This window comes from Heptranchias perlo, chromosome 20, assembly GCF_035084215.1.
Source record: "Heptranchias perlo isolate sHepPer1 chromosome 20, sHepPer1.hap1, whole genome shotgun sequence".
In the NCBI taxonomy this organism is placed as follows: Eukaryota; Metazoa; Chordata; class Chondrichthyes; order Hexanchiformes; family Hexanchidae; genus Heptranchias; species Heptranchias perlo.
Window position 1 is genome coordinate 19,177,622 of NC_090344.1, and position 24,378 is coordinate 19,201,999.

The 24,378-nt window shown below is 45.0% G+C and overlaps 5 non-coding genes across 5 annotated transcripts; 1 reads left to right on the top strand and 4 right to left on the bottom strand.

Moving 5' to 3' along the window:
- Positions 1-4,725: 4,725 nt before the first annotated feature.
- On the bottom strand, positions 4,726-4,799 carry trnat-ggu (transfer RNA threonine (anticodon GGU)). Its single transcript has one exon. It is a non-coding gene; the product is annotated as a tRNA-Thr (tRNA).
- Positions 4,800-9,909: 5,110 nt separating this feature from the next.
- trnap-agg (transfer RNA proline (anticodon AGG)) lies at positions 9,910-9,998 on the top strand. Its single transcript is given in 2 exon segments — positions 9,910-9,945; positions 9,963-9,998. It is a non-coding gene; the product is annotated as a tRNA-Pro (tRNA).
- Positions 9,999-15,035: 5,037 nt separating this feature from the next.
- On the bottom strand, positions 15,036-15,117 carry trnas-gcu (transfer RNA serine (anticodon GCU)). The gene has a single exon. It is a non-coding gene; the product is annotated as a tRNA-Ser (tRNA).
- Positions 15,118-15,828: 711 nt separating this feature from the next.
- On the bottom strand, positions 15,829-15,902 carry trnat-ugu (transfer RNA threonine (anticodon UGU)). The gene has a single exon. It is a non-coding gene; the product is annotated as a tRNA-Thr (tRNA).
- Positions 15,903-23,804: 7,902 nt separating this feature from the next.
- On the bottom strand, positions 23,805-23,875 carry trnag-ccc (transfer RNA glycine (anticodon CCC)). The gene has a single exon. It is a non-coding gene; the product is annotated as a tRNA-Gly (tRNA).
- Positions 23,876-24,378: the final 503 nt, after the last annotated feature.

Here is a 24,378-nt window from a genome sequence, read left to right on the forward strand (position 1 = left end):
TCCTTACTAAGGAACCGTCTGGGGTTTTACCTGTCAGTGGAGGTCTTGTGGTGAATGATTCCTGACTCCCCGAACTGTCTTACATTTAACTCAGGTCAGGCCAGGATGAATTCAGTTCACAGGAGAATTGGGACAAATATCACCCACAATCAAGGGAGACAAAAGCAGCCATTAGCGAAGCTCAGAGATCTTTGGAAAAGAAGATGGTGCACAATTTTAATAATAGTAAAAGCTTTTCCAGCTGCGTCAGGAGTCAGAAGACCATTAAAGATGGTTTCGGGCCACTGAAAGACAGTTCAGGACAGATTCCCGGACCATGGCAGAGCTGTTAAATGACTATTTCTCATCAGCCTACACTCCTGTGGATGATGCTCAGATTCCAGCTGTGGGATGTGCTGTCGACAATAGCATCATAAATATTAAAATGGAAAGGGATGTGATCTTGGATAAAATATGTAATCTCAAAATACTTTGTGCTCCAGGTCCAGATAATATCCACCCCCGGGTGTTTAAAGAGATGGGACGGGTGCTCTGTGAGCCCCTTGGCTGTATCTTCAACTGCTCAATAGAGTCAGGGATTGTTCCCTGAGATTGGAAGGTAGCTCACGTACTTCCCATTTTCATTAACGGGGACAAATCATAGCCAGGGAATGACAGGCCCATCAGTGTGACCTCGATCAGAGGGAAGATGCTTGAAGGGATCCTAAGAGATGCTGTTTATGATCACGGGGAAAAAGAAGGAGCCATTAGAGATACTCAACACGGCTTCCGGGAAAGAAGGTCGTGTCTCACAAACTTGCTTGAGTTTTTTGAAGAAGTTACCGGATTAGTGGATGAGGGTAATCCGGTTCACATTGTCTATCTGAGTCTCAACTGTAGAAATACAGGGGCCTGTCAGTGCGGAGAGCACGGTGTGAGGACAACACAGTGTGCTGAGAGTTCGGTACGTGTGGGAGTTTGGTAAAGTGGGGGAAGGAGGTGCTGCTTTGCCTTGCTTTTCCTGCAGAGCGGTAGTGGACCTGAGAGCGGTGAGCGGCGGGAGAGAGCGAGACCAGAGCGGGGATAAAAACAGCGCGGAGAGAGCGAGAGTCCAGTCGGTGAGCGGCGGTAAAGAGCGAGACCAGATCGGAGATATAAACAGCGCGGAGAGAGCGAGAGTCCAGTCGGTGAGCGGCGGGAGAGAGCGAGACCAGAGCGGGGATAAAAACAGCGTGGAGAGAGCGAGAGTCCAGTCGGTGAGCGGCGGTAAAGAGCGAGACCAGAGCGGAGATATAAACAGCGCGGAGAGAGCGAGAGTCCAGTCGGTGAGCAGCGGGAGAGAGCGAGACCAGAGCGGGGATATAAACAGCGCGGAGAGAGCGAGAGTCCAGTCGGTGAGCGGCGGGAGAGAGCGAGACCAGAGCGGGGATATAAACAGCGCGGAGAGAGCGAGAGTCCAGTCGGTGAGCGGCGGAAGAGAGCGAGACCAGAGCGGAGATATAAACAGCGCGGAGAGAGCGAGAGTCCAGTCGGTGAGCGGCGGAAGAGAGCGAGACCAGAGCGGAGATATAAACAGCGCGGAGAGAGCGAGAGTCCAGTCGGTGAGCGGCGGGAGAGAGCGAGACCAGAGCGGGGATATAAACAGCGCGGAGAGAGCGAGAGTCCAGTCGGTGAGCGGCGGGAGAGAGCGAGACCAGAGCGGGGATAAAAACAGCGCGGAGAGAGCGAGAGTCCAGTCGGTGAGCGGCGGGAGAGAGCGAGACCAGAGCGGGGATAAAAACAGCGCGGAGAGAGCGAGAGTCCAGTCGGTGAGCGGCGGGAGAGAGCGAGACCAGAGCGGGGATATAAACAGCGCGGAGAGAGCGAGAGTTCAGTCGGTGAGCGGCGGGAGAGAGCGAGACCAGAGCGGGGATATAAACAGCGCGGAGAGAGCGAGAGTCCAGTCGGTGAGCGGCGGGAGAGAGCGAGACCAGAGCGGGGATATAAACAGCGCGGAGAGAGCGAGACCAGAGCGGGGATATAAACAGTGTGGAGAGAGTGAGACCAGAGCGGAGATATAAACAGCGCGGAGAGAGCGAGACCAGAGCGGAGATATAAACAGTGCGGAGAGAGCGAGACCAGAGCGGGGATATAAACAGTGCGGAGAGAGCGAGACCAGAGCGGGGATATAAACAGCGCGGAGAGAGCGAGAGTCCAGTCGGTGAGCGGCGGGAGAGAGCGAGACCAGAGCGGGGATATAAACAGCGCGGAGAGAGCGAGAGTCCAGTCGGTGAGCGGCGGGAGAGAGCGAGACCAGAGCGGGGATAAAAACAGCGCGGAGAGAGCGAGAGTCCAGTCGGTGAGCGGCGGGAGAGAGCGAGACCAGAGCGGGGATATAAACAGCGCGGAGAGAGCGAGAGTTCAGTCGGTGAGCGGCGGGAGAGAGCGAGACCAGAGCGGGGATATAAACAGCGCGGAGAGAGCGAGAGTCCAGTCGGTGAGCGGCGGGAGAGAGCGAGACCAGAGCGGGGATATAAACAGCGCGGAGAGAGCGAGACCAGAGCGGGGATATAAACAGTGCGGAGAGAGTGAGACCAGAGCGGAGATATAAACAGCGCGGAGAGAGCGAGACCAGAGCGGAGATATAAACAGTGCGGAGAGAGCGAGACCAGAGCGGGGATATAAACAGTGCGGAGAGAGCGAGACCAGAGCGGGGATATAAACAGCGCGGAGAGAGCGAGACCAGAGCGGGGATATAAACAGCGCGGAGAGAGTGAGACCAGAGCGGGGATATAAACAGCGCGGAGAGAGCGAGACCAGAGCGGGCATATAAACAGCGCGGAGAGAGTGAGACCGGAGCGGGGATATAAACAGCGCGGAGAGAGTGAGACCAGAGCGGGGATATAAACAGCGGGGAGAGAGCGAGACCAGAGCGGGGATATAAACAGCGCAGAGAGAGCGAGACCAGAGCGGGGATATAAACAGCGCGGAGAGAGTGAGACCAGAGCGGGGATATAAACAGCGCGGAGAGAGTGAGACCAGAGCGGGGATATAAACAGCGCGGAGAGAGGGAGACCAGAGCGGGGATATAAACAGCGCGGAGAGAGTGAGACCAGAGCGGGGATATAAACAGCGCGGAGAGAGTGAGACCAGAGCGGAGATATAAACAGCGCGGAGAGAGTGAGACCGGAGCGGGGATATAAACAGCGCGGAGAGAGTGAGACCAGAGCGGGGATATAAACAGCGCGGAGAGAGTGAGACCAGAGCTTACTCTGAGAGCGAGACTCTGAGACCAGCGGCAGAGTTCGGGGTGACGTCACCAGTCAGAAAGTGACGCGGCACAGGGGAGGCAGCTGATTGGTGAGTAGGTTCAGGTGAGTATTTCTACCATTTTACTGTAAGTAAAGTGATAAGAAAGGGAAGATCTGCAGGTTTTATAGCAGATAGTGTTTTTTTTTAGTGAACCTAGGTCCCTAGTATAGTTAACATTTTCTAATTTCAACGTAATTTAAAAGGGGTAACTCAGCTAAGGCAAATCATGGCAGCAGACCTCGCACCCGTGATATGCTCCTCCTGCAAGATGTGGGAAGTCATGGACACTACCAGTGTCCCTGCCGACCATGTGTGCGGGAAGTGTGTCCACCTGCAGCTACTGACCGATCGTATCTCGGAGCTGGAGCTGCGGGTGGACTCACTGTGGAGCATTCGCGATGCAGAGAAACTCGTGGATAGCACGTTTAGCGAGTTGGTCACACCGCAGGTAAAGGGTATACAGGCAGGAAGTGAATGAGTGACCACCAGGAAGAGTAAGAGGTGCAGGCAGGTAGTGCAGGGGTCCCCTGTGGCCATCCCCCTCTCAAACAGATATGCCACTTTGGATGCTGTTGTGGGGGATGACTTATCAGGGGAAGGCAGCAGCAGCCAACTTCCTGGCACCACGGGTAGCTATGCTGCACAACCGCTTGCTTCCTGCTACTCAGCCAATTTTGGATTCAACTTGCCAATGTCCTTTGGATCCAATGGGCTTTTACATTTTTGACAAATCTGCCCTGTCGGACTTTGTCAAAAGCCTCGTTAAAATCCATGTTGACTACATCAATCGCGCTACCCTCATCGATCCTCCTTGATACCTCCTCAAATAATTCAATTCAAACGACCATCCCTCAACAAATCCACGCTGACTGTCCTTGATTAATCCGTGCCTTTCTAAATGACGATTCATACTTCAGCTCGAGTTCAGGCCGACTGGCCTGTATTTACTCGATCGATCCCTGTCTCCCTTTTTCAACAATGGTACAACGTTAGCAATCATCAAATCCTCCTGCACGACACCTTTTGCCAGGGTGGATTGGAAAATGATGGTCAGAGCCTCCGCTATTTCATTCCTTGCTTCTGTTAACATCCTGGGATATATTTCATCTGGGTCTGCAGATTCAGGTCGAGCGATTTGAGGACTTCTTTTTCCTCTTTGCAAACGTTTGTCCCGCAGGTCAAGATCACAAGTCTTGGTCCAAATTAGGATGTCTTCCGGCTTTGAACCTCAAATCGTGAATTATACCCCGATCCCAACGAGCCTAGAAACAAGAACGTGTCCTGAAATTAACGTGTTACAGACACATTCTCTGAGAGGTCTGTCTGTGGAATGAAAGGGCGTTTTTGAACAGTCATTCTGTTATCCGTTTCCTCCTGAAACCTGAACAAATCCGAACACCACATTGTTATTTTGTCGCTTTAGTCCATAAATTAGGTAAAATAACGAGCTGCACAAGGCACTGCTGGGAGTTGAACCCAGGATCTCCTGTTTACCAGACAGATGCTTTAACCAACTAAGCCATAGCACCAATTGATGACATGGTGCCCCACCTCCTCACTAATATCTATCAGCGACACTTCAATGTTGGGGGTTCAGGCCGTTTTGTCTCTGTCCATTTCGCTTGTCCGTTCACCTGTGCATCCCGACACTGACTGCATTGCTCGCTGAGTTTATCTTTGTGTATCCTTCAGTGCGTTGATACATGGATGATTATGTGTGATTGTATTTGTGACATTAAATAAATCAGGGCTTCAGACAATTCTCGCTCTGACATTGGAGAACTATTGAGCCGAACTTTACAGCGGAGTGTTGTTTATTGTGGTGCTGAAACTAAAAAAATCGTAAGAGGAGCAAAAAGGGAAAAGGAGACAAACTTATGAGGGGAAATGAGGACAACTCTCAAGGTTTTTACGAGTATATTAAGAGAAAGAAGGGAGGCTGAGAGTAATGTGGGCTGCTGAAAGACAGATGGAGGTGATATTGTAATTGGAAATCAGGAAATGGCATAGTTGCTAAATTTTTACTTTGCATCGGTCGTCACAGAAATGGATGACGCTAACATACCAGAGACACGAGGAAAACTGTTAATAAATCAAGGGGATTCAGTCCAAGTAAAATGATGGCAATGGAGAAAATGAGGAGGCGAAAGATAGACAAATCTCCAGGAGCTGATGGTTTCCACCCCAGGGGATGAAATGGAACAGGTGACGAAATTGTACATGCTTTAGTCATGATCGATCAAAACTCTCTTGATTTAGGAATTGTTATTTAACGAAGCGCATCCTGATTGGAGGCTTGTGTTTGAGAAAGATCTCGAAGTGATAATTGAGAACAATTTTACAACACCAAGTTATAGTCCAACAAATTTATTTTAAATTTGGAATTTAAAATAAATTTATTGGACTATAACTTGGTGTTGTAAAATTGTTTAGAATTGTCAACCCCAGTCCATCACCGGCATCACCACATCATAATAATTGAGAGACCGAAAATAAAGCTGTTTGGCAGGAGCGCTGATGCTGTCGGTTGTTCGCTGCTCTCGTGTTGCACAATTGTTAAGCGTGCGTTACTTATTTATAGCAGTATGGGCTCCAGAAATGACCAGGTTGTGAGTTCGAGCGTCTTCTAAAACAACCAAACCTTTTACTCCGAACATTTTGATCGGAGTTCAAGGTAGAAATGGTATCTTCCATAACGCAACTTGTTAACAACCAGTCGTTTTTACAATACGCTCTTGTGGAACAAACGTATGGAGGTCAACAATCGACTTCTTAGTTTTCCCATGTGGGAATTTGGGTTCCTCTGGCCTACCGTCTTTCAATAGCAAGTGCCAGTTTACTTGTTCACATGGGGAGAGGGGGCTTTTAGCGGCAGCTCATATGGCAAAGGGGCCGGTACAAGATCTTTAAATCTAAAGAACCAAACACACAATTCTTCTTTTCTTTAAACCGATATTCATCGGTTGGAAGTTTCGTGTTGGGAAAATTTGGAAGAGAAATATGCTGCCTGGTTTCACTGTTTCACGGGTGAAATTATTCAACTCACAGATGTTAATACGCTGAAAGGTCGAGAGGCCTTTTCCAACTCCCGTGTGGGACAAGTTCAGCTTTTGAGCCGCTGGGTAAAGTGCTATTTTAATTGCTCCTAACGAATGACACGACATTTGGCACAAACAAGAAGAATTGTAAACTCACGAGTTCACTGTCCATGTTTCTTACATCTTGTTCAACAGAAACAAGGATTCTCCTCAACACGTTACTGAGAATTTTATCAAACGGACCTCACCCTCGTTCGACAACTGCAGGGATAATTCAGAGACCTCCCATGAATATGTACGATGGGAGCTTATGTAGTATCGAGCCTGGGTAGCTCAGTCGGTAGAGTATCAGACTTTTAAAGTGGGCAGTGAGCTCAAGGTCCAGCGTTTAACTCCCTGTCCAGGCTCCAAATTTCGGAACAGCTGGCAAGCTGTGACTTTGTAGGGGGACCTGAGATGTGTTGTCAAAGTTTCGATAGTATCTTGTTTCCCAGGGATGGGCAGTAATGCGCCGTCTGAGGCGGTTCCCGATCAGGAATTCAACTTTACTGTATTAGTTCACTGTATTAATTTCGCAAAACTCATTCAACTCTGTAAAAAAGACGAATACTTGTTCAAATCGCCATTGATCAACCAGTTACTTTCTGTTTCCGGCTGAAAGAAATGCTGACTTTTTTTATGCGTTAATTCACCAGGCCGAATTTAGGGAGTTCAGAGGAGAAGTGAAAAAGGAAATGAGAGGCAAAGAGAAATATGACTATAGACTGACGGCCAACATAAAAGGGAATCCAAAAGACTTCGACAGGCATGCAAACAGTAAACGGGTAGTCAGAGGAGGGGTGAGGCCGATTCGGTACGAAAAAGGAGGTCGACTCATGGAGGCAGAGGGGATGGCCTGGGTACCAAATGAGTACTTTGCATTTATCTTTACCAAGAAGCTGCTGCCAGAGTCTCAGCAAAGGAAGTTATCGTTGAGATACTGGATGGTCTAAAAATTGATAAGGAAGAGGCACTTGAACGGCTGGCTGTACTTAAAGTAGATAAGCCTCCCGGTCCGGATGGAATGCATGCTCAGTTGCTGAGGGAAGTAAGGGTGGAAATTGCGGAGGTACTGGTCATAATCTACCAACATCCTTAGATATGTGGGTGGTGCCAGAGGACTGGAAAATTGCAAAGGTTACACCCTTGTCCAAAAAAGGTTGTACGGCTAAACCCAGCAATTATAGGCCAGTCAGTTTAACCTCAGTGGTGGGGAAACGTTCAGAAACGATAACCCGGGACAGAATTAACAGCCACTTGGACGAGGGTGGATTGATTAGGGAAAGGCAGCACGGATTTGTTAAAGGCAAATCGTGGTTAACTGACCTGTTAGAGTTTTTTGATGAGGTAACAGAGAGGATAGATGAGGGCAATTTAGTTGATGTGGTGTATAAGGACTTTCAAAAGGTGTTTGCTGAAGTGCCGCATGGTGGGCTTCTCATCAAGATTGCGGCCCATGGAATAAACGGGGCAGAAACAACATAAATGCAGAATTGACGAACAGAAGGAAACAGATTACTGGTGAACTGTTGTTTTTCGAACTGGAGAGAGGTGTACAGTGGTGTTCCCGAGGGATCAGTGCTGGGACCACTGCTTTTCTTGATATATATTAATGACTTGGACTCGAGTGCACAGAGCACAATTTCAAAATTTGCAGATGAAACAAAACTTGGAAGGGTAGTAAACAGTGATAAGGATAGTGATAGACTTCAAAGGATATAGACAGGCTGGTGGCATGGGCGGAGACGGGGCAGATGAAATTTAACGCAAAAAAATGCGAAGTGATACATTTCGGTCGGAAAAACGAGGAGAGGCAAAATAAACTCCAGGGCACAAATGTAAAAGCGGTAGAGGAACAAAGAGGGGTTTATGTGTACAAATCGTTGAATGTGGCAGGGCAGGTTGAGAAAGCGGTTAAAAAGCATACGGCATCTTGGGCTTTAGAAATAGATGCATAGAGTACAAAAGTATAAAAGTATAGAAGTCAGGATGAAACTTTATAACACACTGGTTCGAACACAACTGAAACTTTGTGTGGGGTTCTGGACACCGCACTTCAGGAAAGATGTGAAGGCCTTCGAGGGGGTGCAGAAAAAAAATACTATCATAATTCCAGGGATAAGGGACTTTACTTACGTGGATAGACCGGAGAATCTGAGGTTGTTCTCCTTGGAACAGAGACGGTTTTGTCGAGATTTGATAGAGGTATTCAAAATCATGAAGGATCTAGGCATGGAAGATGGAGAGAAACTGTTCCCATTGGCGGAAGGGTCAAGAACCAGAGGACATGGATTTAAAGTGATTGGAAAAATAACCAAAGGTGACATGAGGAAAAACTTTTTTACACAGCGAGAGGTTCGGATCTCGAATGCACTGCCCGAGGGTGTGATGGAGGTGAGAATCCCTACGTGGTCAGTTTTCGGTAAAATATTAAGATGCCTACGTGGCAAAGAAGCAGAATGCAAAATGGTTAGAAAGGGTTAATGAGTTAGTAACTGAGATTGGTACAGGTGGCCTGGCCTCCTGCTGGGCCATATGTTTGTGTCGTCAGCAGGCCTGCATTGTCTTATCAATGATAGGTCTTTGATGTGAGTCAAGGACTGGTCTGAATGTCTCCATGTTTATGGCAGATCAATATAGGTCACGAGCTTAGCCAAAGTTGAAAGACATTCCAGGTTGGGAGATAAGGAACAGAAGGGACAGGGAAGAACATTCCAAGTTGGAAAGTGAGGAAGTATCCCCTTTGATGTCGAACAGCAGCATGATCAGCACATGGACGATTTATGATTGACCGGAAATAATGTAACCTCACATGGCAACCTATGCCCGGCTTATGATTGGTGTTGACCCTCGTTAAGTATGTTCCAACCCTATTGATTTGTATAAAAACGTGTGGATTTCTGTATGTTTTTGTTCTTGCTCTGCCAGCATAGAGGGACTCTATCAGGAGTCCAAATCAATGCTGCAGACTAAGAACCCTGCTTTTAAAGTTGTGCTGAACTTTAAAATGTATTCGACTTCAGTTATTACTGAACCAGACTGAGGGGAAAGAATCCGGATCGTCAGAGGCAGATTCAATCATGGCCTTCAAAGGGGAGCTCGATAATTACTTGAAAGGAAACAAAATGCAGGGCTTCGGGGAAAGGCAGGGGAGTGGTTCTAGCTGGATTGCTCTTGCAGAGATCTCGCACGGACTCGATGGCGCAAATGGCCTCATTCCGTGCTGTAAGCTTTCTATGATTCAATTCTATGTGTAGGTTGCAATGCAAAGGGAACAGAGCGTGCCAGAAATCGATACGACTCTGAGTATCCTCACAAGCAATGTATTTTAAGAGCAACTAATTCTGAAACGTCTTACTTGATAACTCAAGTCGTGCACTTGAAAGCAATTTGGTAAAGGGAGACTAATATTGGTGAATGGAAATAGTTGGTGCACAACTTGATATTGCTGTCCACCCGAACAGAAAACGAGATTGAATGGATCGAAGTGGTCTGAAAGGATGGTCGATCGGCTGTGAGACGCAACCAACTTTTACACTGGCTGCACAGCTAAAGTAACAGCGGCTCGTTGGTCTAGGGGTATGATTCTCGCTTAGGGAGTTTCATTGAGTGATATGCGAGAGGTCCCGGGTTCAAGTCCCGGACGAGCCCGCATGTGTTTCTCCTTTTAGTGAAAAGTCACCAATTGTCTTCTCACATCTTTTCAGTTTTGCTGTTGGTGGAACTGAAATATATCCGGAGGATGTTTGAGCTCTCGTGGACTGAATGCCGAAGTTTCGTCGACGCAATACACATGAAGCAAATAAAATGTCTCAAGATGATGAGGAGATTGAAACTGAATTTGGATTTTTCCCAATTCAGGCGGATATTAGATGACGGGATAGAAAGCCACATATCCAAGTTTGCCGATGACACCAAGATGGGCAGCATTGTAAGCAGTGCAGATGAAAGCATAAAATTACAGAGAGGCATTAATATGATAAATGAATGTGCAAAATTGTGGCAAATCGATATGAATTTCGTCAAGTGTGAGGTCATCCACTTTGGACCTAAAAGGATAAATCAGAGTACTTTCTAAATGGTGAAAAGCTCGAAACAGTGGAGGTCCAAAAAGACTTTGGGGTCCATGAACATACATCATTAAAATGTCATGGACAGGTACAAAAAATAATCAAAAAGGTAAATGGAATGTTGGTCTTTATATCCAGAGGACTAGATTCAAGGGTATAGGCATTATGATACAGTTATACAAAGCTCTGGTTGGACCACACCTGGAGTATTGCCTTCAGTTCTGGGCAACGCACATTAGGAAGGATATATTGGCTATGAAGGGAGTGCAGCGTCTATTTACTAGAATGTTGCCTGGACTCCACAGTTTAAATTACGCGGAGAGATTACATAAACTCGGGTTTGCCTCGAATTCAGTCGATTAAGTGCTGATTTGATCGAACATTTCAAAATATTAAGGGGAACTGATGGGGTAAATAGAAAAAAAAAAGATTTCCGCCCGTTAGCGTGTCTCGGACTCGGGGACGCAGCCTAAATATTGGGGTCAGGACTTTCAGGAGTGAAGTTGGGAAACACCTCTGCAAGCAAAGGGAGGGAGAAGTTTGGAATTCTCTTCCACAAACGGCAGTTGATGCGAGCTCAATTGTTAATTTTAAAACTGAAATTGATAGATTTTTGTTAACCAAAGGCATTAAGGGACATGGGGCTAAGGCGATAATATGCAGTTAAGTTACATGTCAACCAGGATCTCACTGAATTGCGCATAAGGCTCGAGGGGCGAAATCGTATACTTTTGCTCTTCAGTTCCTCATTGTTCCAGAATGATCCTGCATTGTATCGGGGATCGAACCAAGGTCTCCAGTGTAACAAGTAAGAATTCGACCCCAAGCACCATCAATGCGCGCGTTTGTAACAGCAGCATGTGTCCATTTGGAATCCGATCTGAATGAACATGCCGTTTACAGCTGCGGTGGCCGAGTGTTTAAAGCGTTGGACTCAAAATTCAATTGAGGTTTTCCTGCCCAGGTTTGAATTCTGCTCGCAGAGCTACTGTTTAAAGATCCCTTCAGTGCTGAAATAGATTAATTGGAGTTAATTGACCGCATTTATCTCCCTCCCAGAATGAGAGATTCTACAGCGAGGCCGGTGCTTTTAACTTGTGTCCAATCTTCTCTTGCAAGATTTCAAGACCCAAGAAGGAATCTCTCCCAATCTGTAACTTAAATTCTGCTAGTTTGCAAAACCTGACATTTATACTCTTTATTTTCTTTGCCTGCATCTCTCCATCTCTCCACGTCTCCGTCTCTTGTCTCTCTGTGTTGTCCCCAATGGACTTCTCAGGCTTCCTTGAACGGCGATGGCTGATCTAACTTGCAACAATAACAGAGAAGGGTAAAGAAAAAAAAGATTGAGACAGCAGGAAAAGGAAAGGTACAATCCAGCTGATAAATTCGTAGCTAATGTCTCCACATTCATGGCTCTTCACTCTCATAGTGAATGAAAGCAGCAATTTGAGTAAAGTTTACTTATGGTCGAGTGTAAACGACAATGTCGTTTCAGAGTAATTCATTCTGTAAAGTGTTACTTGATAATACAAGTCGTACATTCAAAACAAATTTGATAAAGAGAGACTAATATTGTTGATATGAAATAATTAGAACCTGATATTGCTCTACATCGTATATCGTACAAGAAAGCGAGATTGGATGGCCATAGTGTGCTGAATGGATGGCGGATCGGCAGCGTGGCAGCGAAATTTTACAGGGGCTGCACGGCTCTGTTGCCAGTTGATCTTTGTGTCTGATTCCCGCTCAGGGAGTTTTACTGGCTCAAATCCCGGATGAGCCCCGTTGTGTCCCCGTTTTTGGTCAGAAATCGCCAATTAGCTTCTCACATCTTTTCAGCGATGTAAAAGGCAGGTTTGACTAATCTCCAGCAGAGCTTGTTTGAGCACCAGAGGACAGAATGCAGAGGGTTTTTTCACGAAACACACGTGGACGAAATGAAGATAATCTTTCAAGAAGTTGTACAGATTGAACCCGGAACATGAATTTATCCCAATTCAGGCGATCTCATGGGTACAGAATACAAAAAGGTGAAGGAAGCTGCATTGGCCTGGAACCAACCCCTGGTTTCCCGCCGGCAGGCGAGGATTCCACACTGAGCCACCAATGCACACACGGCTGTCGGCTGCACGTGTAGCGTTGGATACGTGTCTGGAACATGCAGTTTGAAAAAGTTCCTGTGATAAGCCTGCGCAGTCTGCTCGACAGCCGCGTGCTACCTGTGGGTGACCAAACGAGTGGGTCAAGCATGGCCTTGAAATTCACTGGGGGTTCGAAATCGGCTCACACCGCCACTGTGAAATGGTTAAATAAATAAGAGCTGTAGTTACCAGGCAGTGTTTACTTTTTTCAGAAATAAATTTATAATCCAGCCCTATGTACACGTCTAAGATTTCACGACATACGACGAATTTCCTTTAAGCTGCAGCTTAAATTCTGCTCAATCACAGAATTGGAGATTTATACTATTTTTCTTTGCATGTATCTCTCTATCTCTGTCTGTGTTTCTTCACTTTCGGTGTTGCTCCCTAATGGACTTATCAGGCTTCCTTCAACAGCCAGGTCTGGAAATCCGGGATGGGAAAAGTCTATCGGTTCTTCGTCCAATTGTTGGATTTCGACGGGATGAGTTTTGCTATTTTCCGTCTCCGTTTTCGGAAAATATAAACCCAGATGGGATTTCCCCTGCTCGGGTCCCGTCACCTTCGGGTAATGGGAATGAACCCGATCTATCACTCGGTCTAAATATCTGTATTCTCATTGGTTAACAATAAAATTACTGGGTTACAGTTATTTTCAGGACACATTTTAGAAATTAACACATAACAGACTTATTCGAAAACTAGAAGCACGTGGGATTAAAGGGCCGGTGGTAACGTGGGCAAGTAATTGGCTAAGTGATAGGAGGAAGAGATTAGTGGTGAACGGATGTTTTTCTGACTGGTGAGAAATATGCAGTGGAATCCCCCAGTGGTCGGTATTAGGACTATTGCTTTTCTTGTTATATTTCAATGATTTGGATGTGGGAAAAGGGAGTACAATTTCGAAGTTTGCGGATGATACAAAACTTGGCAACGTAGTAAATAATGAGCAAGATAATGGCAGACTTCAGGAGGACATGGACAGACTGATGAAATGGGCGGTCACGTGACAGATTTAACGCCGATCAGTGTGAAGTGATGCATTTTTGGCAGAAGAACATGGAGAGGCAGTATAATCTAAACGGAACAATTTATGGGGGGTTCCAAGAGCAGAGGGACCTGGGGGTTTATATTCATAAAACAGGGCAAGTTGATAAGGCGGTTAAGAAAGCGTATGAGATACGTGGCTTTGTAGACAGGGGCATTGAATACAAAAAAAAGGAAATCATACTAATCCTTACAAATCAGTGGTTAGGCCTCAGCTGAAGTATATTTTACAGATCTGGGCAACACACTTTAGGATAAAAAGGCATTGAAGAGGATTCAGAACAGGTTGACCTGAATGATACCAGTGATGAGGGACTTCAGTTATTTGGAGAGATTGGTGAAGCTGGGATTATTCTCCTTACAGCAGAGATGGTTAACGGGAGACCTAATAGAGATATTCAAAATAATGAGGGGTTTTGAAAGAGCAAGTCGGGAGAAACTGTTTCCTCTGACAAGTGGGTCGGTAAACAGAGGTCATAGATTTAAAATAATTGGCAAAAGAACTAGAGGGGAATTGAGGAGAATTTTTTTCACACAGAGGGTTGTTAAGATCAGGAACGGACTTCCTGAAAGGATGGTGGAAGCAGATTCCATAGGGTCGCTCAAGAGGCAATTGGACATAATTGAAGAGGACTAATTTGCAGGGTTATGGGGAATAATCTGGGGTGTGGGTCTAATTTGGACAAGTCTTCGAAAAAGCCGACACTGGCACGACGGCCGAATGGCCTCCTTCTGTGCTGTAAGATTCTATGATTCTATGATTACCTTCTGAATCATTGCGATTGAAGCTATTCATTGTTGAGCAACCAAGAAAATTATAACGGTGATATTCGGCTTCTCCATTCCCTTATGAATATCGCAGATTATAATGTCCAGGCGGGGGTGGGTCTGAATGGGGGATAGAGTGCGGAGATTGCAATGGATGCCCAGCAGAATGAACTTGGTCTCATCAGTTTTTGATATTTTTCCCACCAGTTGCCCGAAACAGGCGGTGAACCTTCTTCTCGAAAGAGGATCGTCATTTCAGTTCAGAAGGAAAAAGGTATCAAGAAAATCGGGTACAACGCACACAGAATGATCCGGGAATTACAGCACACCCCTTTTAAACAGACACAGATACGAAATAATCCGGGACTTCCAGGACGTCCCTTTTAAACAGACACAGACACGGAATGATCCGGACATAAATCATAATTATGGTACATAATTTTCTCTTATGTTGACCATAAGATTTACTCTTTTTACAATGACACCAATGTACAATCTGATACTTCGCGACTTTACAATCTCAACACCTTCTTGGAAGGAACTGTTGCTCATTTCAGCAAACAATGCAAAACCCTCCGTCTGCCGTTTCGAGAAGGACGGGACTTCAACCAGACCAACTGGGTGGACTGAATGAGAGAAACAAAACTTAAACACAATGACGACGAGGATGGGATTCGAACGCACGCGTGCAGAGCACAATGGATTAGCAGTCCATCACCTTAACCTCTCGGCCACCTCGTCGCATGCGAAGATACGCGAAAGCCCCTTTATTCAAAATGAAAATACTGAAACAAAAACTGCAAATGTGTTTTTCCTCAGCAGGTCTTTATACATGGAGACAGAGCTAACGTTTCAGGTCGATGACCATCACATGAAACTCCAACTCACTCAACTTGCGCCTTGTCGATGGTTGAACGGCTTCAGGGAATTAGAAGGTGAGTCGCTTGGCGCAGAATATCCAGCCTTTGACCTGCACTTATACAACAGTACAACTTTCGCAGTCCACCAATCCTTCGGCATATCACCTGTAACCAGGGAGGATTGGAAAACTATGGTCAGAGCCTCCGTTAATTCCTTCCTTGCTTCTGTTAACAGCCTGGGATATATTTAATCGGGGTCTGAAGATTCAGGTTGAGTGATTTGAGGACTTAATTTTCCTCTTTGCAAAGATTTTCACCGCAGGTCTAGATCAAAAGTCTCGGTCCAAATTAGGACTACTTCCGCGTGTGAACCTCAAATCGTGAATTCCACCCTGACCCCAGAAACAAGAACGTGTCTTTCAGTTAACCCGTTGCAGACACATTCTATGAGAGGTCTGACTGAACAATGAAAGGGCGTTTTCGAAGAGTCAATTTGATATCCGTTTCCTCCTCAAACCTGAACAAATACCAATTCCAAAGTGTCATTTTGTCGCTTCATTCCACAAATTAGTTAAAAGTAACTAGTTATGCAAGGCACTGCTGGGAGTTGAGCCCAGGATCTCCTGTTTACAAGACAGATGCTTTAACCAACTAAGCCACAGCGCCCATTCATAACAACTGACCCCCCACTCCTCTCACTAATATCTATCAGCGATCCGTCACTGTCTGTTTGGGGTTCAGACCGTTTCATCTTTGTCTGTTTCGCTTGTCCGTTCACCTGTGCATCCCGATGCTGCCTGCATATCTCGTTGCGTTCATCTTTGTGTGTCCATCAATGCGTTGATATACGGATGAGTATGTGTACTTATGTTTGTTACATTAAATAAATTACCAGTTTAGACAATTCTCGCTCTGAAAGTGAAGAACTATCGAGACGAACTTTACAGCAAAGTATTGTTTATTGCGGTGCTGAAAACTAAAAACCGTAAGAGGTCCAAACAGGGAAAAGGAGAAAATCCTGTTGGAAAATGAGGACAACAGTCAAGATTTTTACCAGTATATTAAGTGAAAGAAGGGAGGCTTAGAGTAATGTGGGCCGCTTAAAGACAGATGGAGGTGATATTGTAATTGAAAATCATGAAATGTAGAGTTGCTAAATATTTACTTTGCTTCGTTCTTCACAGAAATAAATGAGGATATCATATCAGAGATATGAGGAAAACTGTAAATAAATTAAGGGGATTCAGTATAAGTACAATAATGGCAATGGAGAAAATAATTAGATTAAAGATAGACAAATCTCCAGGACCAGATGGTGACCATCCCAGGGGACTGAGAGGACTAGGTGAGGAAATTGTACATGCTTTAGTCATGATCGTTCAAACTCTCTTGATTCAGGAATTGTTCCTTTGATGGAAACAATTTCAATGTCACTCCATTATTTGGGATGGATAGCAGAGATGATGTTGGAAATTATAGTCCCATTAGTCTGACATCCGTTGCGGGGAAGTTGCCAGTATCCGTTATCAGGGAAAGAAAGATTGAGCACTTGGATAAACATGAATTGATCAGAGAGAGCCAGCATGGATTTGTAAAGGGTAATTCAAGTCTAACAAAACTAGTTGAACTTTATGAAGATGTAACTAACGTGGTAGATAATGGAGTGTCCATGGTTGTTATATGATATTGACTTCCAGAGGTATTCGATAAGGTACCATATAAGAGACTGTTAACGACAATGACGGTGCGTAGAATTTAAGGCACCCTAATGAAATTGGTAGGGAGTTGGTTAGAAGGTGGGATACAGAGACCCTGCATATAAATGATGTAGACAAAGGAATAGAGAGCCGTATATCCACGTGTGTCGCTGACACCAAGATAGGTGTCACAGTGAGTCGTGTAGATGGAAGCATAAAGTTGCCAATGGAAACTGATAGATTAAGTGAGTTGGCAAAACTGTGGCAGATGGAGTAACATAGAATTACAGAGAATGTACATCACGGAAACAGGCAATTCGGCCCAACTAGACACTGCCGGTGTTCATGCTGCAAACACGCCTCCGCCAACCCCTCTTCATCTAACCCTATGAGCAAACCCTTATATTCCTTTCTCCCCCATTTGTTTTTCTAGCTTCGCTGTAAACGAATCCATGCTATTCGCCTAAACTACTCTTTGTGGGAGCGAATTGCACATTCTAACTACTCTCTGGGTAAATGTGTTCCTCTTGAATGTCATGTTGAATTAAATAGTGACTACCTTATATTATTTGCCCCAATGATTTGGAGTCCCCACCTCCACAAATGCAAACACCTTATCTACGTCTAACCTATCAAACCCTTGCATAATCTTAAAGTCCTGTATCAGGTCACCCCTCAGCCTTCTCTTTTCTATACAGAAGAGTTCCAGTCTGTTCAACCTTTCAATATGGAGAAGTGTGAGTTCATCTACTTTGGACTGAAGCAAGATAGATCAGAGTATTCTCTAAATGGTGATAAGCTAGGAACTGTGGAGGAGCAGAGAGGTTTAGGGGTCCAAGTACAGAAATCGCTCATAGCCAATGGAATGGTAGAAAAATTAATTTAAATGTCTCATGGCATGTTGACCTTTATCTCAAGGAAGCTGGTATTCAAGGGGGCGGGGGGGGAGAAGGTTACAGATAGAAATCTCTGCTGAGACCCCATTTAAAGTACTGCATTCAGCTCTGGGCACCACACATCAGGAAGGAAATATTGGCCTTGGAGTGGGTTCAGCGCCGAATGACCAGAATGATACCGGGGCTAAAATGGTTAAATTATGAAGACAGGTTATGCGGATGTCGGTCCTCATTTTTCTCTTATGGATCCGGCCCCGTCCGTTTACTGTGGACGGGAGCGCGTCTGATGCTAAGTCAGTCAGAATCGGATGCAAATCACATAACAGGCACAGCGGCTCTGGAACTGGCGACTGGTTTTACATTGAGTCTGTTTTATGGGATAGGCTGTGCATTGTTTGTATAATAATAATAAGTTGGATACAATGAAGGTTTTCTTCAGTTATTTCCCATTTCCACCCTCACCAGTTTTATATAGTAACAGGTAACAATGTTTAAGGGATGTGATGTCCAGTGTTGGTGGAATCAGTGTAATTTAACTTGATACATTGACGAATCTCTTGTCTATCCCACGCTCTTACCTCAGGTTTAGATCCTCACCTAGTTTAAAACCAGTCACTCACTGATATAAATAAACCAGTAACAACCCCGAAACCTCAGCGGGTATATTTGTTCCGATACTAAGTGACGGTCCCAATTTCCACTGAAATTCTCGATCAGCAAATAGCAGAGGCTGTTTTCGGTTTGACAAACTGTGAAACCGATTGTTTTAAAAGCCGGGAAGAGGGGAAAAATGGTGATTGATATAAAGTGTTCTATTTTAACTGTTTCTGTTTCCGATTTACTATTTATCTTTGTGTGTTGCTGACAGGAGCGGCTATAACGGAGCCCGGTTACTGGGTAACGAGCTGTACTGAATCATTGTCCTGTGTTACAGACCGGCTCGTTAGACCTGTTCATTTCGTCTCATCTCATTGTCAGCAAACAGGAAATTACTGAAGTTAAGGCTGGTGAATAACAGCTCGAAATATCAATCCTCTCCACCACTGGGGTCAGAGTCTTCCGAAAAACAGGGATTTTCACTCGTGCAAATTTCATCCACATTTTCTGCTCTTCATTTCTCTGATCTGTTTGATGCGGCTTTCCCTTCAATTCACGACTTACAGGAAAAACCCGATTTTATAGTCGATTTTCGGGTCAAGAGGTATGGTGAGATTTCAAATAATTGAAATCGACCCTTATTAACGCCAATATCGTCACCTACACGTTTGACAAATGCAAAGCGGCTTCAATCGCGGTTTTGTTGCACAACTCGTTCAAAGATACTGTCGGTAATTGGAGGGTCTTTGAAGTGATGACACGAACATCACAGTTCGCGCTGCCGTTTTTTTCAAGACGCTTCAGATTCATGTGGAATGATTACGGTCTGGCGGTTAAATCCGTTCCCTTTTCACAAATCCCCCTTTGAACCTGTATCCTTCAGTATTTTTGATAACCGATACTAAATCGGTTTGCCCTGTACTGTACATTACTTTTAAAATATTACAGATAAGCAGAGCACTTGAGCTGTCACGGCTGTGACTTTGACCTTTCTCCCTCTCCTCCAGATCGCCTGGACAACTGCCACTAACCACAATCTTCTGTCACACATCTCCATCAGAAAGTTCCGAGCCTCGGTTTTCAAATGAAATAACTCCCATCTCTTCAATCAACGACAGCTCAGAGAGAGTTTCTCAGTTTCATTTCACACTTTATCCAAATCCTCCTTAAAGTACCATCAAAAATTGTCCTTTAGTTAATAATAATATAAATAAAAGTTCTTATCTTCTGGGGTTTTGTTTCAGATTCCTCGACTTTTAACGGTCACTGCGGATATTTATCGAAGCGCATCTTGATTGGAGGCTTCTTGGAGAAATTGGAGAAAGATCACAAAGCGAGAATTGGGAGTCGGAAAATGAAGCTGTTTGACGGGAGCACAGATGTTACCGATTGTGCGCTGCTCTTGTGGCGCAAACGGTCAGCGTGCTGTACTCTTACGATGCTCCAAAACTGCCCAGGTTGTGAGTTTTAGCTTCACCTAGAACAGTGGAACATTTTGACCGGAGTTCAAGGTACAACTGGTATGTTCCATAACGCATCTACTTCTTAGTGTTCCCACGTGAGCACTTGGGTTCCTCTGGCCTCCCGTCTTGCAATAGCAGGTGTGAGTTTACTTGTTTCCAGGGGGAGAGGGGACCATTAGCGGCAGCTGATATGGCAAAGGGGCCGGTACCAGATCTTTAAATCTAAAGAACCAAACAAACAATTCTTCCTTTCGTTTAGCGGATATTCATCGGTTGGAAGTTTCGTGTGGGGAAAATTTGGAAGGGAAATCTGCTGCCTGGTGTCACTGTGTAACGGATGAAATTATTCAGTTTACAGATGTTAATACGCTGAAAGTTCGTGAGGTTTTTTCCAACTCCCGTGTGGGACAAGTTCAGCTTTTGAGCCATTGGGTAAAGTGTTATTTTAATTGGTGCGAACGAATGACAGGACATTTGGCACAAACAAGAAGAATTGTAACCTCACGAGTTCGCTCTCCACGTTTCTCACATCATGTTCAACAGAAACAAGGATTCTCCTCAACACGTCACTGAGAATTTTCAAAAAGGGATCCTCATCATGGTTCGACGTCAACGAGGGATAATTCCGAGCACAGGAATCTGCATAATGGAAACTTTTCAAATCGCGAGTCCGGGTAGCTCAGTCGGGAGAACATCGGACTTTTAAAACCGATAATGATCTGAAGGTTCAAAGTCTGGTTCAGGCTGTAAATTTTGAAACAGCTGGCAAATTCTGTCTTTGCAGCGGAGCAACAACTGCGGGACAGGCGATGCTGCGATGTGCTGTCAAAGCTTCGGTGGTATCTTATTTCCCAGGGATGGACAGAAATGCGCTTTCTTCGGCGGCATTCGCTGCTTTCCGCCAGCAACGTGTGATTGGAGAGAGCGGGGCCGGACAGGCGGCCTGAATGTTATCGCTGTCATGGCCTCACTCAATCCGGGAGCTGGGGAACATCGAAATCGAAAAACTGATGGATGCAGTGCTGTTTAGAACTGTAGGTATTAACCGAGGCAGCGCTGCAGGATTCTTTAATGATCTCTCACAAATCAACTGAAAACAGTCGCAATTTGCAGCTTTGAGAGGGGCTTTCTGCACCGTTAGGGCAGGAAAAGGGAGTGAGGGAGAGACACTGTCGGTATCTCTGTAATGCTTGAGTTTGTGTAGAACTGTGCAGAGGTTCCATGAGGTGCTGTATTTTATTCATATTTAACTACAGAGTGAATTCTTGCTTTATTTATATTTATTAAATGTTAGTGGATCACATTTTCAAAATATTTCCGCTCGGTTTCGAACCAGGGTTATTTAGTGTGTTAGACGAACGTGATAATTAATAGACAACGAAAAGTCAACTGTGTAAATGCATATCGGCTTAACTCAGGAGATACATGCCGTCTGCAAATGCTCTCAGTGCGAGAGCCGGGTCAGATTCCCGTTCAGGGAATTAACTTTTACATAATAGTTTATTGTATTAATTTAGCAAAAATCATTAAACTCTGTAAAAAGATGAATACTCGTTTTAATCGCCATTAATCAACCAGCAACATTCTGTTTCAGACTGAAGGAAATCCTAACATTTTTTAAATCATTCATGGGATTTCAGCGTCGGTGGAAAGGCCAGCACTGATTGCCCAATCCTAATTGCCCTTGAGAAGATGGTGGTGATCCGCCTTCTTGAACCGCTGCTCTCCGTGTGGTGAAGGTTCTCCCACAGTGCTGCGAGGTCGGGAGTTCCAGGATTTTGACCCAGCGACGATGAAGGAACGGCGATATATTTCCAAGTAACGATGATGTGTGATTTGAAGGGGGGCGTGCAGGTTGTGGTGTTCATATGCGCCTTCAGCACTTATCCTTCCAGGTGGGAGAGGTCGCGGGTTTGGGAAGTGCATCTTGTGGATGGTACACACTGCAGCCACGGTGCGCTGGTGGTGAAGGGAGTGAATGTTTAGGGTGGTGGATGAGGTGCCAATCAAGTGGGCTGCTTTTTCCTGGGTTGTGTCGAGCCTCTTGAGTGTTGTTGGAGCTGCACTCATCCAGGCAAGTGGAGAGCATTCCATCACACTCCTGACTTATGCCTTGTAGATGTTAGAAAGGTTTTGGGGAGTCACGAGTCTCCAGTGCAATCACATCTTTCCTGTCATGTGATGACCACAACTGCACGCAGTACTCAAGTTGTGGCCTAACTAATGTTATATACAGTTCCAGCATAACCTCACTGCTGTTACAGTCTATGCCTCGGCTAATTAAGGAAAGTATCCTGCATGCCTTTTAACCACCTTATCTACCTGTCCATCTACCTTCAGGGATCTGTGGATATACACTCCAAGATCCCTCTGTTCATCTACACCTCTCAGTATCCTCCCAAGCAAGGTAGTTTCAGAACAACTAATTGTGAAACGTCTTACTTGATAATACAGGTCGTACAGTCAAAACCATTTGATAAAGGGAGACTAATATTGGTGACTGGAAATAGTTAGTGTGCAAGTTGATATTGCTGTACACCTGAATAGAAAACGAGATGGGATGGACAGAAGCGGTCTGAAAGATGGCTGATCGGCTGTGGGAGACAGCGGATATTTATACTGGCTGCACGACGTCAGCTACAGTGGTTTGTTGTTCTCGGGGTATGATTCTCACTTTGGAGATTTTAATGATTAATGATACGAATGATGCCGGGTTCGAATCCACGACGACCCTTACAACCACAAGGCTTTTTGTGAAAAGTCACCAATTGGCTTCTGATACCATTTCAGTGTTGCTGTTGGTCGAATTGAATTATATCCAGAGCAATTTTAAGATCCAGAGGAGAGAGTACGGAACTTTCCAAGGCGAAACACATGTGAAGTAAATAAATGTCTCAAGCTGATGAGGAGATTGAAGCTCGATGTGAATTTACCTTCAGGCGGCCTCATTGATATTAGATGACAGGATAGAAAGCCACATATCCAAATTAGCAGATAACACCAAGATGGGCAGCATTGTACGCAGTGCAGATGGAAGAACAATATTACAGAGAGACATTAATATAATAAATGAATGGGCAAAACTGTGACAAATGGATTTCAATTTAGTCCAGTGTGAGGTCATCCACTTTGGACCTAAAGATAATATTTCAGAATACTTTCTAAATGATGAAATGCAGGAAACTGGTCCAAAGGGACTTCGGGGTGCAGCTACATAGTCATTAGAATGTCATGGACAGGTGCAGAAAATAATCAAAAAGGTTAATGTAATGCTGGCCTTTATATTTAGAGGAATAGAATACTAGAGAATAGACATTATGCTACAGCTATTCAAAGCTCTGGTTAGATCACACCTGGAGTACTGTGTTCAGTTCTGGGCACCGCACCTGAGGGAGGATATATTGGCTGTGGAGGGAGTGCAGTGTAGATTTACTAGAATGATACCTGGACTCCAAGGGTTAAATTCCGACGAGAGATTACACAAACTAGGGTTGTTTACCCTGGAATTTGGGAGGTTAAGGGCTGATTTTATCGAAGTTTTCAAGATATTAAGGGAATTGTTGGGGTAGATAGAGAGAAACTATTTCTGCTCGTTGGGTGCCTGGGACGAGGGGACAAAGCATCAATATTAGAGTCAGCAATTGCAGGAGTGAAGTTGGGAAACACTTCCACAAGAAAAGGGAGGTAGAAGTTTGGAACTCTCTGTCGCAAACAGCAGTTGATGCGAGCTTAATTGTTAATTTTAAACCTGAGTTTGACAGGTTTTTGTGAACCAAAGGAATTAAGGTGTATGTTGCTCAGGCGGTTTTCTGGATGTTGGTCACAGATCAGCCATAATCTCATTGAATTGCGGAACAGTCTCGAGGGGCAAAATGGCCGTTGCCAGTTCCCAAGTTGCAGAAAACAAAGCGATCCTGCATTGGCCGGGAATCGAACCCGAGTCCCTCGCGTGGGAAGCGAGAATTCTACCACTGAACCACCAATGCTGGTACATCTATTAACTGCAAATGTCCACTTACGTCTCTTCGCTCTCATAGTGAATGAAAGTAGCAATTTGAGTAAAGTTTACTTCCGGTCGAGTGTATATTGTGACGATACCGAGACAGACGATAATGTCGTTTCAGCGCAGTTCATTCTGTTAAGTGTTACTTGATATTACAAGTCGTACATTCAAAACGAATTTGATAAAGAGAGACTAATATTGTTGATATGAAATAATTGGTGTAGAACCTGATATTGCTCTACATCGTACATGGTCCAAGAAAGCGAGATTGGATGGACAGAGCGTTCTGAAAGGATGGCGGATCGGGTATATGGGAGCGGAATTTTACCCTGGCTGAACGTCTCCGTTGCCTTTGGGTCTGATTCTCGCTCAGGGAGTTTCACTGGTTCAAACCGGATGAACCCCGTTGTGTCCCCATTTTTAATCAAAATCACCAATTGGTTTCTCACATCTTTTCAGCGGTGCAGAAGGCAGGTTTGACTTATC